General features: G+C 62.0%; 1 protein-coding gene across 7 annotated transcripts in view; it reads right to left on the minus strand.

The window, feature by feature from the left end:
- Positions 1–13,859, minus strand: part of CHST1 (carbohydrate sulfotransferase 1) — a 72,211-nt gene that overhangs the window by 9,338 nt on the left and 49,014 nt on the right. For 2 of the 7 annotated variants that reach the window (XM_077114495.1, XM_077114501.1), the window contains exon 1: positions 8,437–8,705. The exons of 3 other annotated variants lie outside the window; for them this stretch is intronic. The gene's annotated coding sequence lies outside the window, so the exon portion shown is untranslated. Of the gene's footprint in view, positions 1–8,436; positions 8,706–9,173; positions 10,880–13,859 lie in introns of those variants that run through there. 2 more of the 7 variants (XM_077114500.1, XM_077114499.1) reach the window with 2 other exon arrangements.

Raw genomic sequence — 13,859 nt, forward strand, 5'->3', positions numbered from 1 at the left:
TCCGTGGCTGCCCCAGTGGAGCCAAGAGCCACGGCTCTGCTCTCTGGCGCGTCAGCCCCACGCCCCCGCCCCAGCCAGCCCCACGCTCCTGCTCCACGGAGGCCCCAGGCACAGAAGGCCCCACCCTCTGGAATTTTCTTTTCAACCAGACTACATCAGAGAAGGCTCCGCAGATCTGCATGTACTGATGTGGAACAATCACCCAGGATGTATTAAGTGGACAAAGAAAGCTAGGGCCACAGCACGTGCACGATTTCCGATTGTGTGTGTGTGTCTGTGCACTCATACCTGTGTATCACAACCACTGAAAGAACCTGTGCTCAAGTGGTAACTAGAGTCTGCAAGGGGGTACCTGGAGCGCTGGGTGGAGGAAGCGGTTTTCACTGAGCATTTTGGTTCAGCCTGAGTCTCTGAGGCTGCTGGAACAGGGGAAGCCGCCCATGCAGCCAGGAGAATCAGCCCCGGAGCCCTGCCAGGCCGCCTCTCCTGTCCCCACGCACTGCCAGCCAGCCCTCCTCCTCTCCCCTCCATTTCCAGGGCTCCGGGGCCAAGTCACCACCTCTCTGCCAGAATTGGGCTCTCTCTGCCCGGGCGGGCTGCTAAGGACCAGAGCGGATGGCTGGGGCTGCTGAGACAGGGCAGAGGCAGAAAGAACAGGACGTGGGGAGGCGCCGGGCTGCAGGGAGCAGCTGATGTTTGAGTTGGGGAAATGACTCCCCTCCCAGCTTTTCCTCCCTACAGAGTCTGTGAAGCCCTGGGGAGACGGGGAGGAGACACAGAGAAAAAGGAATCTGAACATCATATTCTTGGTCAGATTGAGGAACCGGGGTGGAGGGGCCCCGAGGCTGTGGAGTCTCAGGAACTGGGCCAAGGTTGGGGGGGGGACTGGACACGAAGAAGAGGGTGGCAAAGTGGCCTCTGGGACTGCAACTGCCAAGAGGAAAGCTTAATCCCTGGGCTTCAGCGGCCAGCACGGATCCACCGTAGATGTTTGTTTAGTTAAGGCTCTCCATGATGACACGAAAATAGTGAGGTTTTTTTTATTCCTGAGGAAAATGAGGCGATGAAAATGAAGCAGGGGGGAAATTAGGGTATGAAAGTCCAAAAGAACCAGCACGCAAGAGCCAAGCCACTCGTGGGCTACACCTACGGGTTAGAGCTTCCTGGCAGCCAGTGGGATAGGGGAAATGTTTCATTTACAAGCTTCACGAGATCCATGAGATAAACATTACGGTAGTTGCTCATGAGAGGTCTGGCTATTCCCGACACTGAATCCAGCACAGGGTTTCTCCCAAGGGCCTCCTAGAGAGCCCTGTGCGGGTACCATGACAAAACATGTCCTCGGGGCCTCCTTGGCTAATAAACCCAAGGACAGATCTCATGGGGCTGTGGTCCAGCCTTCCTCAGTGCGGGCAGCATGCCAGCAGGTGTCTCAGTCAGTGCCGCTCACGGGGGGCTCTGACAGGGGGGTGCACTCTGATGGGGTGCACTCTGATGGGGGGGCTCTGACGGGGGTGGGGCACTCTGACAAGGGAGAGGATCTGACCACGTCCAGACTCAGTCCTCTTTGGTCTGGGTCAAGCCAGGTGGCCTGGAGGCAACAGCGCTTCTCTCTGGGGGTGACGCCCGCCTCAACCTGAGGGGCTGTGAGTCCCACGCCTGCCCCACCACACACACAGTGTCTGTGTGCAATCTCTAGTGTCCCTGGGCCCTGGTGACCCATGCACGGACGCCAGGGCAGATTCCCAGCTCAGACATCCTCAGGCACCCCAGGTGGGGCAGATTCTCACAGTCGGTTTCCAAGCCAAGCACCGGAGGCTGGCGGTGCCAGCATGCCTGGCTAACCCAGGCCCCACGGGCGGTCCACCTTTAGGGGCCACCCGGTTGCCTCGTGGGGGCTCTGATGCCTCCAGAGCAGGCCACTTGCTGTCCACAAGTGAAGACTCTGGGGACACCCGGAGAGCAGGCCCCACGCCGCCTTGGAGCCTTTATGGCTGGAGTGGGGCCCTCGGCCTCCAGAGGCCTCGGCTGGCCTCACTGATGAAATGGAGACAATCCCGGAACCTTTCACATAGCTGGGCGGTGAGCCAGAGAGACGGTGCCAACCCCACTGCACAGGGCCGGGCACAGAGCAGGGAGGACCCAGGAGCATCATTCTAGGAACTCCTCGAACCCTCCAACAGACAATGCTGGCCTGGAAATACTGAAAGAAGTTAAAGCAGAAGTCGCGGCCCCCTCCACTGTAGCCCCCGTGGCCTGGGTGGCTGGAGACCGCACTGCCAGGCCACAGTAGGCCCCTCACCACCGGAGCCAAAAGGAGAGTTTTCAGCAACAGTGGGTAGAGTGACTGACCTCCCTCCCGGTCAGGCCGCTCCCCAGGGGAAGAGGAGTCACAGGGCCCGGTCCCTGTCTCAGCCAGCCCTCCTACAGAAGGGCCCCAGTTTCCTGCCCTCCCTCCTCCAGCCACCCCCAGCAGCCACGAGGCCCCACCCCCTGGGTACTGGGATGGGCCCATCCCCCAGCCTCAAGGATGGGAAAACATCAACAGGAGCTGGAGAGGGCAGCTGCTGCCCGCGGGCTGGGGGAGGGGCCCCGAGTTTCCTCTCCTCCCTGCACCTGAGGCCCAGCTGGCCCCCCCGCGGAGAGGAGGGCGGTGCTGCCCAGTCTCACCCGGCCTCGGGGCTCTAACAGGAGGGTCTCCGGGAGATGACCAGAGGCACGGCTCCGTTCCACAGGCCAGGTGCCAGCACCACCCTTCTCAGGTAGGGGCGGGGGGCCCAGGCAAGGGAGGGGCCCACCATGCGATGCCGCTAGGCATTGGGGACCGGTTCAAGGTCAGCCCTGAGGACCCCGAGCCCTGGCCCCAGCCTCCTGACCACACCCAAGAACAAGAGCATCAAGCTGGCACCAAGACGCCGGAGGGGAGAGGCAGGGAGTGCCGGGGCCAAGGGTCCAGCAGGGTCCCCGGACAGCTGTGCCCACCCTGACTGTGACCTTCACTCTCACCTGGGCATACGCTCACCCCACGGATAACCTGCTGACCGTCTCCAGGGGTCGGGTCCCTCGGACAGCAGCTGCTGGGCGGCCACCTCATGGCAGGGGGCGGCAGAGGGGGGAGATCGTGGGAGACCCTAAAGGGTGTCAAAGCCAGGGGAGAGCCTAAGGGGGGTGGTGCCCCTGAAGGGCCCCTCTGGGGACCTGGGCCGGGGGGGAAGGGCAGCTATAAGGCCAGATGGATTCTGGGGAGTACTGAAGGGGTATAAGGGGCGGGGTCACAGAGGGTGGGGGGCCCAGGCATCCTGGGGAAAGGAGCCTGGGAGGTGAGACCCAGGGGGTGGTGGAGTGAACCGGGAAGGCCCCCCACCATGGGCCCTGCCAAACCAGTCCCCTCACGGGCTTTCTCCCTCCCAAACGAAGAATTCCCTGGTGCCAAGGGTCTTCTCTCTGCAGAGCTGAGCCTACCTCCTCCAGGCAGCCCACCCTGCGCCCTCCTGGCTGCTTCCCTGGCCTACATGAAGGCCTGACCTACCTCACCATTTCCCAGGGGAGGCCCTCCCAGCTGGACGGGGGGCATGGGCTTGCGTGCAGCGGGGTCCGGCCTGAGGGGCAGCCACCACGGCCCACTCTACTCCCCACCCAGCTCCGGGCCCAGGCTGGGGAAGTAAAAGGAGACTGGGCAATTTTACGGTCACGGGCCCAGGAATACCCAAATTCCATGCTGCCAAGAAGACATCAAAGGATGTCTGGATTTCCACCTGGCCTACAGTAGTGGGGAATGGGGCATGGGGCTTGGGCTCAAGCCAGATAGAAGCTCCCTCAGCCCAGAGCTCACCACCAGCCCACAGTCGGTTCCAGCGTGAACACCCCCAGGCGGCCGTGCAGCTCACCGGGCCACCCTCTCTCGCCTGGTGGGAGGCACTGGAGGAAACCCGGCCCCCCTTTAGGAACATGGCATGGTCACCGGGACACGGGCCCCTGCCCCTGTCCCTGCCCTGAGTCAACAGGGGCCTCTCTCTGTGGCGACAGCTGCTGACCGAGGTCCCAGCGTGGCTTACTCACTGGTCACGCATCATCTCACCCACCCTCTCCACCGGCCGAGGAGGTAAGGGCGACAGCTGCCTGCGTCCCCGGGTCAGGGGCCAAGGGGTTACGTGCCCACTCACCCGGCTCACGGGGTCAGGCACTGCGTGTGCCCGAGACGTTTGGTGGAGGCGGCGAGGCCCGGCCTCCACCTACTCCCCCCAAAGGCTTCCCTTCCCTCCCAACTTCCACCTCCTAAAACCCGGAGACCCCGGGCGCTCCTGGCACCATGCGTGGGGGGAGCAAAAGTGGGGTATACCAAGCCTCGGGCCCTGGCTCCACTGCTGACGGCTGCGCAGCTTCACCCTCCGGGCCCCCCCATGCTCCCACCCTCCCTCCAGCAGCAGAGGGGCTGAACAGAGATGGCAGCAGTGCAAGGCCTGACACACAGCAGTTACCCCACGACAGCACTTCCTAGCCTTCAGGACGCTTGTCTATCTGTCTGCCTTCTGCATCTGTCCTGCCGAGCCAGTGGGGGAGAGCGCGCGGCCCTCACCGTGCCCCGCACGGGCCCGGGGAGGAGCCGAGTGCTCTGGACAAGGCCAGGCCCACAGCCCCCCAGCTCTAATCACAGAGCAAACACAAAGAGGGAATCTCCAAAACATCTGGAAAACGCAGAGCCCTGTACCCCACGCGGCACTGTGGGGATTTATAAAGAACAAATCATGCCCGACAAACTCGATAGCTTTCTTGATAGAATTACAAGACAGGTAGATGAAGGAAAGGCAGGCAGGGTAATATATCTTGATTTCTAGCAAAACATTTGATCGGCGCCTCGAGTAATCTTACACAATTAATTCCAACAGACTTGGCCCTGAGCACCTGTCCCAGGTACAGCAAGGTACAGGGCCCAGGACCCAGGTGGAAGAGGCCAGGCCGGGAGAGGGACTGGGGGGCAAAGAGTCGGGGAGTGGGACGCAGGGCTGCCAAGACCCGGCAGCCACAGGTCATCTGTTATCTCACATCTGCATTAAGCTCTCATCTCACATCCTGAGAGGGACGTACGTAAGCGGTCCACCAACGAACTCGGCAGAGGATATTAGGTTGAGGGTGTTGTAAGCACCCCCGAGGACAGCTAAGGGGCCCAGCGATCTGGGGTAAGGACCTCAGCAGGAAACAGAGAGCTGGGGAAGGGGGGCAGCAGGGGGGATGCCAGGCAGCATCCAGGGCTGGTGTGGAGCCAGGAGAGGCCACAGCTGGCACAGACGCCAGCCAAACTGGCAAATCTCAGGGATCTCCGTTCTCCCATCTGTGAAACAGAAGGAAGGCCCTGCGGTCCTCACGGAAGCCTTGCACCCTAACCGGGAGCTGGGGGCCGCAGCCCGCCTTGCAGAAGAGGGCCGGTGAGGGAGCCGGTGGCACCCAGCATCTGCCCTGTGCGGTGAGGCAGGCACTGCAGGGGGGAGTGCGGCGGTGCCCCCTCCCTGCCAGGGCCCCGGACAATCGCCGAGCGGCTGTTGGCTCGGGCTGGGCCTCAAGTCTCTCTGTACTTACAGGCTGTCTCAGGAATGCCTCAGTGACAGGGGCTCTTACCCGGCGGGGTAACAGAAAGGTAACGAATCTGTTACCTTTCTGGAGAGGCCTGGACTCCTCTCTGGCTGCTAGTGAGCAGGGAGGTCCTTCTGCAGCCAGATGGACCAGTTTCTCCAAGATAAGATGGTTGCCTCACCCAACCCCTTCTTCCTGCCCTCAGGACCATCATCTCTCTCTACTGTCCCTCCCCTCCTGCTCCTCCTTGGAAGGGTGCCCTCCCCCAGGGCCAGCCCTCACAGGGCCATCTCGGGAGCTCAGGCTTGGGGGATTTGTTCCCACAAGGTTCCAGGACAGGCGGGGTGGACCCTCAGCAACCCTAAATAAGCACCCCATGGAAGAAAGACCCAGAGGGGGGAGGCCAGAAGCAGAGGAGGGGACCAGGTGGCCCTGCCGAGGGGGCGCCCTCCACCCCCCCACACCCCCGAGTTGTCCGAGGAGACGGCTCACCCAACCCCGACCACGGCACTGCACGAAGCGCAGCCACAACCTTCACAACAACCCAATGAGGTGGGCGCAGCTCTCCTCCCCGTTTTTACCGAGGAGGAAAGTGAGGCACAGAGAGGAAGCCCTGGCCTTGCACCTCATCAGAGGGCCCCGGGGAGAGGCAGCCCTCAGGCACCGGGCAGATGTGGACGAGAGGGCGCCGCCCCCAAGAGGCAGAGCCGGCCGTGCCCCCCGCCCTAGGGAGCTGGTCCAACTCCCGCCACACCTGTGGAGCCTGATTTCACTATAGGTTTCCCTTCTCCCCCACCGCGCCCGCCTGCTACACCAAGTCCTGCGAACAAGTCTGTTTCCATGGAAACCATACAGTGACTCAGGGCTTCGGGACCTTCTCTGAACCAGATTATGAATATCAAACGCTCCCTACCCGCACCAGTGCAGAGTGGAGCTAAGAAAGTAAAGAGAGACCCACGGTGGGCAGGGGAGGGGCTAGGCAGGGGACCCAGGGGAGCACCAACCTGCCCCCCCATTCCCCATGAGGGCTGGCGTCTGGACACCTCCCCACAGAGGTGCACCCGCGTGGATGTGCTAGCACCTTCCCCCCCACCCCCCCGCCCAATATCAGCCCCAGCAGCATCTCCCTTCCCCTGGAGCTGGAGCCCGGAGCGGGGGTGGGGGGCCAGCACAGAGCAGAGATGGCAGAGGGGCCAAGGTGAAGCCAGAGGAGCTTAACTTCAGATGTCAAAGAGGAAATCGCTGGCCAAAAGCATGGCAACTATTCAGCAAAGAGAGAAATGTGGATTTCCGGGAGGGATTGTGTCTCTTCTGACACATTTCCCCTCTATAGAGGCTGAGGCCAGGTGTTTAGTGCTAATGGGGGGGCGTGGCGTGGCCATGACTGCAAAGCCCCAGCGCAGTTGGGGGATAATTAAATTAGGGGCGCCTTCCTCTGGTTTGTGCTCTCCTCTCCTCCCCACCGCAGCAGCCTGGCCGGTGTAAGGTCGCTCACCAGCAGGATTAGGGACTGTGGCCAGGAAATGAAAGTTTGCGCTGCCAGCCTCCTGGCCTCCCGCAGGGGGTGGCAGCCCAGAGGTGGGACCCACTCCCTCCTTTCCCCAGCCACTCCCAGAACGCCCGGGAGGGAGGGAGCTGGAATAGGTGGGAGGCTTGATACCTCCCTGGTGAATCCGAGGTGAGTCATGCCAGTGAAAGCACTCTGAAAATGGAACAGGGTCACGAAGTCTGTCAGTGTCCCTGGCTGCCAAGGACCAGAGCCTGGAGCTGCCTGACCACACATGGTCTCTGGGCCCCGAGGCAGCTGGGCCTCACCCCCCAGGCCAGGAATCTCCCAAAGCAGGTACCTGGTGCTGCCGCCCCCAGGTGCTGGCCTCTGACGCTTTACGGGGCTGGCTGGAGCAGCTACCTGCCCAGCAGAGACCCAGCCACCTGCCGCCTGCTCCTGCCGGCCCTCCGGAAGACAGTGGACTGAAATTTTGTCCTTGACTGGACACCCACCTCCTGCCCCTGCCCCCACCACCCTGGCCAGGAGTGGCCCTTCTGAGGAAACCCAGGCTTGGAAACAGTTTTTAGTCCAACAGGAAAGAATAAACGCCAGCAATAAGAAAGCTAGCCCTGGGGGTGGACAGGTCCTGGGGGGAGAGGGCACAGTGGTGTGGGAAATCAGGCTGATGTGCCACTCTGGGGCCTTACCTTCCTCAGGTAACTTGGCCTTTTAAAGCCCCCCCCCACCCCCACCCCATCCCTGCTAGGGCTACTTGGGGCTGTTACTGGAACAGCACCGGGTTCCCGAAGCCTGAGGGAAGCTGCGTCCCGGGTCGTTCCAGAGAGGAGGAGGGGCGTCGTCCGACTTCCCGTGGGGGGCTCTGATTTGCCGTGGGGGCGGCTCCAGCGCCCGGAGACCCGCTCAGCGCTGCGTGCTGAGCAGCCGGCCAGGGCTAGGGGCGGGGAGCCGAGGGCACCTCCAGCCCCGGGCGCAGCCCCGGCTAGGAAAGTTGGTGCCGGCGCGGGGACCTCAGGGTCTCGAGGAGCCTCAGCTGCCGGGAACCGGGCGGGCCGTGGAACCGCGAGCCCCGGGCAGCCCCTGAGCGCGCCCCGCAGCGGAGGGGAACCGGGCGCCTGGGGGGCCGCCGCTCGGCTCAAGTTTGCTGCCCTCCCCGAAAAGGCGCGGGGAGGGTGGTGGCATCTGGGCGCAGCCGGCCGCCCGCCCCGGACGCTCCCGGTCGCGCCAGCAGCCCCCGCCGCGCCGCCGGCAGCGACAGTCCGCGAGCCGAGGGCGCCTCGCACCGCGCCCGCGCCGCTCCCGGCTGCTGCGGCGGAGGGTCCGCGCCCGCCCTCCCCGGGGTCCGCCGGGCCCGGCAGTACCTGGTCCGGGGCGCGCCGGCTCCATCCTCGGCTCTGGGTCAGGCTCGCCGGGAGCCCGCGGGCGGTGGCGGCGGCATCCTCCGCCCCCCGCGCCCTCCGCCCCCGCTTCCCTCCTCGTCCTCCGCCTCCGCGCGCCCCTCACCGGCCCCTCTTCATGGCACGAGCCGGCTCGACCGGCAGAGTGCGTTCTCCCGGGCACGGCCCCGGGCTCAGGGCGGGGACACGCGCCCCAGCGCGCCGCAGCCGCAGCCGCAGGCGCCGAGCCGCACCGCGCGCCCTCCCCGGCGGCCTGGCGTCCCCGAGCTGAGAGCAGCGGCGGAGGCGGCGGCGGCCCCAGCGCCGAGCGGGCGGCGGGCGCTGCGGTCCGGGCTCCACCCCCACCCCAAAGCCGCCCGCCCCTCGGCCGCCGCCCGCCCCCTTCCCTTCCCACCCGCTTCCCTTCCCAGCCCTTTCCCTTCCCACTCCTTCAGCGCGCGTCTTGAGACCCCGCGCAGCCCCCGCCAGCCAGCGACACTTAGGACAGCCCCTTCCCCAGGCCGGCCCCCGTGCCAGCCCCACCCTCGGGCTGGGGGAAGACACACTCACTCACCCAGCCCTCAGCACCTCTTCCAGCATACCCCACCCAAACCCCCGGGGGTTACGGTGCCAGCGCAGTCCTCCGCCTGAGGGTGCCCCCCCCCGCCCCTCCCAGGACTCTACTGGAAACCCGGCCTGGCCCCAGGCCCACTGTTACTCACCCCTACCTCGTGCGAGCAGCGGAGGGTCTCCAGAACCCTGAAGGGGAGCCAACTCCCTTTGGTGCCAACGCCCCCCACACACACACACTTTACTTCTCAAGTGTGGAAATGGATCATTTGCTCCTGCTCCATTTGTCCCTCTGGGGTAGGGCAAGGGGTGGCTTAGGGGGAACATTAGAGTGGACTTGCTGGCAGGTGGACGTCTAGGTCCATCTAGAGGGCTACGTGGGAACCTGGAGCTGCTGCAGCCCTCTGGTGTGGAGAGGATCTGAGCTGGCAGACTGAGTCCCTTGGTCCTTCATTTCCTACACAAATATTGACCGAGCGTCTCCGGCAGGCCAGGCCCACATGGGCACCAGGGACTCTGTGAGGTCGAGGAGAAAACTGAACAGACAGGGCAATGCCATGTGATCCGTGGTCCCTGGGCTGGAGGGGTGGCAGGCTGCACTGGTGCTGCCACCACCCGGGCCCCGGGCCCATCTCATCTGGGAAAAGGGAGGGTGGCAGTCTGGCAGATGCCCTGGCACTACTCAAATCTGAGCAAGAGTCGGCCTCCCCCTCCACCTGCCTCTGAGTTCTCCCTGAACCTCTCGTTCCTAGCGACAGCCTCTCCATTGCTCCTGGCCAGGCCGGGGTGGCAGAGAGCGATGGCTTGGAAACTGCAGGCACCCCCAAGAAAGGCTCTTTGCCAAGGCATTGAAAAGCATGGCTACCTCCATCTCATGCCAAAGATGGCATGGTAGAGGGTCAGCCACAGGATTCCCAGGTCAGAGAAGCCCAATGCAAGGCCTGCCTGCGTTTGCCTCTGTGTGAGTGAGTGAAGCACCGTCTTTGCACTTCTGTGTCCTCATCCTCCATCCTCAGAGATGGAGATGAGGGTCCTCACCTCCTGGGGCTGCTGTGAGCCCTCTGCACGGCGCCTGGAACACAGTAAGTGCTTGAATTGAATTGGCTGATTGATATTCAGGGTAGCCAGGAATGAGCATTCGCTTGGTCAACACCGAGAGATGTGACCTTTGTGATTTCCTGGGGACCTCGGGACTCAAGTTGTGGAGAAAGCCTCTCTCTCTCCACCCAGAGTCCAGCAGTGAGAAGGCCCCTGCCCTGGAGAGTCCCACCAAACTGAATGGTCATTTATCTGGCTCACAACTGCACATTCATAATTTTAACTCCTTCCTTGTACCCATCCCCAATTCCACTGACCACCCATACCACACTGGAGAAACTGAGGCTACCCCCCAGTGTGTTTTCCTGCAGTAACTGCCTGGCCTCAGCCCTGCCTGCCCTCTACCCATGGCGGCCAGGGAAGGTGGCCGGTACGCACTCCTGAATTCAAGGGGAATCCCTGCCTGCCTGCCCCGCACGAGGGCCAGTGCTCTGGGCTGCTGACCCACTTGTCCCTCCACAGAACACCAAGCTCTGCCAGCCCCGTGCTGAGCCGCCAGAACCTCCTTCTCACCCAGAGCTAATCTCTCCCCAAGTTTTCAGCCTGACCAGAATAGTCAGGGTTTAGTGAGCGCTTTCTCTATCTCGCACTCTCAGATCCAGTGCCTCATTTTTCAAATTCTGGCGTGTATTTCTGGTGGGGAGGAGGGAAAAGTACATCTGGCTGACATGAAAAGATTGGTGTGGTTGTAATGCAAAGACGGAGTGGGATTGGGTATTTTTTTTTTTAAGAACATTTAAACTCTAAAAATAGATTGGGAAAAAAAAAAAAAAAAGACCTGGTCAGGAGCAACAGGATTTCAGTTGCCAGTGTCCTCAACTCTTGCAGTTAACAAGCACATGTGTTTCTTGAGCACCTACTATGTGCATGCACTGTGGCAGGGGCATTGGGGGAAAGAGATGGGGAAGAAAACAGAAGCTGAGGATCTGTGCTCAGTGCATTTGGGTCCCACACAATGAAGGAGCAAAGACTAGTCTCTGCAAATATAACAAGTATAAAACGTGTAGCTAAGTCAGGGAAAGATGGAGCTTTGGAAGATCATTCAGGGAGGGCTTCCTGGAGGAGGAGAGGGTTGAGCTGAGGTTCAAGGGATGGGTCTCATGTAAAAGGGGAAAAAAGCAGGAGAACCTGTGAGAGAAAACAGGGGCAGGATGGAACTTATTTGTGGGATAGGAAGGAGATTGATGTGAGTGTCTAAGGTTTGAGGGCTTACTATTGTGTAGATTATTTCATTTGACCTTCCAAAGAATCCCATGAAGTAAGTACTGCTATTCCCATTTTATAGACGAGGAAACTGAGGGCCAAAGAGGTTGAGCAACTTGCCCAGGTTTGCAGAGTGAGTGAGTCAAGGAGTGAGGATCTGAGCCCCAGCATCCGGTGTGCAGGCTTACCCATTTCACCCTGCCACAGACTTGTATTCAAATTTAGTTTATGCAGGGTGGAGTAGAGATGTGCAGAGGGGTGGCAGGGAGGCGCCTGCTGGGAGGCTCAGGAGGTTGGGTGGCCAGGTTGAGTAATGACAGGTGGCACGGACTTCCGAAGCCCCCACCCCCCACAGAGGGGTGTCCTGGTCCTCGGGGACCTCTAAAATGAGATAGCCTTCTCCTCCCTTCAGCTTGTAGGTCCCTTGGGCATTTGGAAATTTGTTAAGGAATTTACGGTCTCAAGAGTCTAGCTTTTTAATAGCCCTCCCCAGTCCGTGTGGTGGCAGAGTGTGCCACCCGCCTTGCCACTTCCGTGTGTTTGGGAGGTTGGCCTCCCACCTGTGGTTGAGGACCTCTGCTGAGTCCTCCATCCCCCGCGCCTCACAGGGACGCCGGCAGGCAGCACGCACACCGGGGGGCTCCCGGCCCTTCCAACTTCGGCCTGAGAGCCCGCAGCACCTTCAAGGAAACTCTGGCGAGAGGTGGCCAGGCCCAGGGGACATATCCTCTCAGAGCCTCAGTTTCCCCACAGATAACGTGAAAGGGGTGCTGTGGAGGAGGGTCCCTCAACGGAAGGATCGGAGGAGCCCTCACCAGTGACCCGAGCCAGCCCTCTCACTTTACAGATGAGCAAACTGAGGCCCGGGGAAGTTAGGCGCCGTCCTCAAGGCCGTGCGGCCTGGGAGCTCAGTGCCAGCCCCACCTCCAGCCTGGGGAAAAGCTCTGTCCTCCCCATCTGGTCCTGCTGTTGATAAACTCCTCTTCTGGCCCAGTGAAGGGGTCTGAATCCCTTTGTGGCTGGAATGAAACAATTCTCTGCAAGTATTGCTTTCCGCCAGCTGCTGTGCCCGTCCCCTCGGGCACACAGGACCCATTTCCTCCCGGTGGGATCCCCAGAGGAGCCCAGGCCTCACCAGCTCCTGGATTCAGAAGACCACATCATGGTCAAACCCCAAATCCCTGCTCTTGCCCTTTCCTGCCCAGTCAGGGCCTTCAGCCGAAGTCCCTGGAAAATTCTCAGAGAATTTAGAAAAGCCACCCACTGCCCATTGCTCCCAGGCCAGACTGCCCACTGCGCTCACCACTGGGCATCTGCCCCGCCTGGCTGCTCCTGCTCAGGACTCAGCAAGGCCAAGAGGTGACTCAGAAACACCGCCCTCCACCCCTCCCCACCCCTCGCCAATGGTGGCCCTTGGGGACACCCACGACCACAGGCTCCAAAGCCCGCAGTTCCAGGGTCCAGAGGCACAGAGAGCAGCATTTCCCCAGCGCAGGGAGCCCTCATCCCCCAGAGCAGAACTGCTTGTGCCCTGAATCTCCCAAGGCCCCTCTGCAAATACCTTGTCCTGCCGGCAGCTGCAACCTCTGACCTGGGTCTCAAGGCCAGGCCAGGGGCCAGAAAGGAGGGCATGGTCCTCTCCTCACATCCTTTCGCTTGGCACCACCCCCAACACAGAGTCCCCCCTCCTCTTCAGTTACAGAACACCACCTTCCAAGTAGATGACAGGATGCCAGCAGACGCTGGTGGCGGGGGGGAACAGAGGGTCAAAGAAGCTGAGTGTTGGCTTCTGGTCAGCGGGGCCCCAGGACTTGAACCCCAGCTTTACTTCCCTGCACAGCATGCCTGCTGCCCGGCAGGCCCGGCGTCCCAGGGCTCCTGGCCTTCCTGTGCCTGGAAGGAGGGAGTGGGCCCCACCTGTGTCTCGGGGAGATGGATCCTCAGCCCACCTGCCAGGCCCCTCTTCCTTCCTGTGGCCACATATGGTCCAACCCACGCCTTGCCAAGGCGGATCTCAACCAAGTTGAGATCGTGTCTGGTCTAAAACCACGATGCGCTGGACAGCTCACAGTCCTGGGAGGCGAGGAGTGGGGGCTGGGGGCGGGTAGCAGAACAGGGTCACGAGCTGCAATCACAATTCCCATCCTGGGGCCGCCCAGGCCAGTGCCGGGTGCTTCTGCCCTGCCACGGAAGCCTCAGGCTTTGGGCAGAGAGCTGAGGGCAGTCTCACTGGAGCCTGGGCGGGTGCAGCAGGAGGCCCCTGAGACTGTCCCCGCTGTGGGCAGGTCGTGAGGGCAGGGGAGGAGGGGCAGGGGCTGGTCAAGGTAAGAGAGGGAGCAATTCCGTGGCATGTCCTGGGGCCGTAGGAGGTCACCGAGGCCCCAGCCCAGGCTCAAGGAACAGCCCAGAACTCATCTGGCCAGAAGAAATGTCCAGTCCCCAGGAGGCCTGCATCTTAGCCCCTCCCCCACCCACCTCCAGCCCGTCCTCTCTCTGGACCGCCTCCTGCCCTCTCACCCCCCCACATGCCTCCTCAC

This window comes from Tamandua tetradactyla, chromosome 8 (genome assembly GCF_023851605.1).
Source record: "Tamandua tetradactyla isolate mTamTet1 chromosome 8, mTamTet1.pri, whole genome shotgun sequence".
In the NCBI taxonomy this organism is placed as follows: Eukaryota; Metazoa; Chordata; class Mammalia; order Pilosa; family Myrmecophagidae; genus Tamandua; species Tamandua tetradactyla.